Source organism: Merops nubicus, unplaced genomic scaffold, assembly GCF_000691845.1.
Source record: "Merops nubicus isolate BGI_N331 unplaced genomic scaffold, ASM69184v1 scaffold3153, whole genome shotgun sequence".
In the NCBI taxonomy this organism is placed as follows: Eukaryota; Metazoa; Chordata; class Aves; order Coraciiformes; family Meropidae; genus Merops; species Merops nubicus.
The window spans coordinates 20747-22620 of record NW_008598063.1 but is presented as its reverse complement, the minus strand read 5'-3'; the positions used below and the strand labels follow the sequence as shown (position 1 = coordinate 22620).

The 1874-nt window shown below is 38.7% G+C and overlaps 1 protein-coding gene across 1 annotated transcript in view; it reads right to left on the bottom strand.

The window, feature by feature from the left end:
• The window catches only part of MTMR2 (myotubularin related protein 2), a 41142-nt gene extending 39556 nt beyond the window's left edge, over positions 1–1586 (bottom strand). The window contains exon 1 of the mRNA XM_008936892.1: positions 1476–1586. The gene's annotated coding sequence lies outside the window, so the exon portion shown is untranslated. The remainder of the gene's footprint in view (positions 1–1475) is intronic.
• Between the last annotated feature and the right edge of the window lie 288 nt (positions 1587–1874).

Sequence of the window (1874 nt, the reverse complement as noted above, 5' to 3'; positions counted from 1 at the left end):
CCAGGGAGGTGGTGGAGTCACCACCCCTGGAGGTGTTCAAAAAGCATGTAGATATAGCACTTTAGGACATGGTTTAATGGTCATGGTAGTGCTGGCTGATGGCTGGACTGGGTGATATTAGAGGTCTTTTCCAACCTTAACAGTTCTATGATTCTTTCTCCGCTTCTACAGTACTCCCTGAGTGCTACAAAAACTGCTGAAAAGCAGTCGAGTTGTACGTCGAAACTGGAAAAAGAAACCTACTTACACAAATTTCAGCAATATTAAAAAAATAGAACAAGTTTGTATAAATTTTTTTGCTACAGGAACAGTTACAGGTGTAGCAGTATTTGCAGTCTTATGCATATTTGTATCAATGAATCACTTAGCCTTGGCCTAAACATGGTGTCTTCTGCATGCTGGAGTAACTGAACACCCCAACTTCACAAGGGGCAAACTTCACACATAATACAAACTTCTTTACCCAGGCACGTTCTGAAGATTTCTTTTTGTAACCATAGGTAAAAGGTGTAAATCATCATTAGATTACAGAAACTACTGATTAATTATCAAATCTTAGCTTAATATTGGCTAATAAGCTGCCTTTGGAAAGAAGCATTCATGTTGTTGCCATTTGAGAGCAGGCGGACTGTAGGCAGACCACTGGGTCTATAATTAATACAACACTTGGGACAAAAGAGTTATCATGGCTGTCAAATGAATTAGTTTTGTATTTAGAGATTTTTTATGCAATTTTTCTGTACTAATATTTTACAAATAAGCTCAACGACAGCTGAGAAATGCTAAAAATCATTAATAGAATGTACCAATACCGAGAGTTTTATACTCAGGGAGTTTTTTTTACAGCAAAGGTATATTAGCAAACCCCATGGTTTCATAAGAGGAACATCCAAATAGCATTCAAAACTCTTGTGACACTGAACTCGCCAATTATAAATTCAAAGTTCTAACCTAATAACAGAGTTAAAAGAGCCTTCTTTGGGCCTCTTTATGCCACAGCAATTTATTGTGACAGAAGATTATTTTTATCAGCTTGGAGACAGCCATCTTTCTGTGAAAGAAGATACTCCAAGGACTCGGTGTTTACAAATAAGCCAGAGTTCTCAAGAGAGAACATCTCTTATATGTATACACACAACAGAAAAAAAAAGGATATCCAACTGGCAGGTTGAGGATTTCGCTTACTTAAAGCACTTGAAAGAAAATGGAATTCCTTTGAAAGTTCATCTGCAAGTGTGGGTTGCAGAGTCAGCTTTTTGAAGATGAAACAACTTTATAAAGAAGGATAATAATGTGGTAGAGATTGAACTTCAGTTTCACCTTTTTGACTTTCATGCTTTGACTACATCAAATTTGGCATTAGCCTGAAAGCTGAAATCATTTTACCACATCCAAACTCACATGAGCAAGAAATGTCTTCTGAAGAAGGCCACAATATATAGGTATCTTTATTTTTTAAGACAAAACATACATACCCTTAAATCTGGAGAGAAGTTGTCTGCCGAGGTGGAGACGGAGTCGGACGATATAGCAGAAGCAGATTTGGTGTGAGTAGAATGGTCTGAGTGAGAAGTGGAAGCACTGCAAAGAGAAACACCACAGTGTAAACAGTGTAAAAGTCGTGCTCCAGACCGCTCCAAAGCCAGCAGGTACAGCTCACAGCCACATCAGGCACTTTTCCCTATTTCCACCCTTCCCATTCTCAGTTATTTAGCCCTCAGCAGTGACCTAAGGAACTTGTTTTACTTGCCATTGCCACGGATTACCAATGTGCACAGAATTCATTACCAAATCTCAGCTCAGACTGACATAACCATGATCACACGCTCAATCAAATCCTACATCACAGAACCTAAGAGCCTCCACTTGAAGCT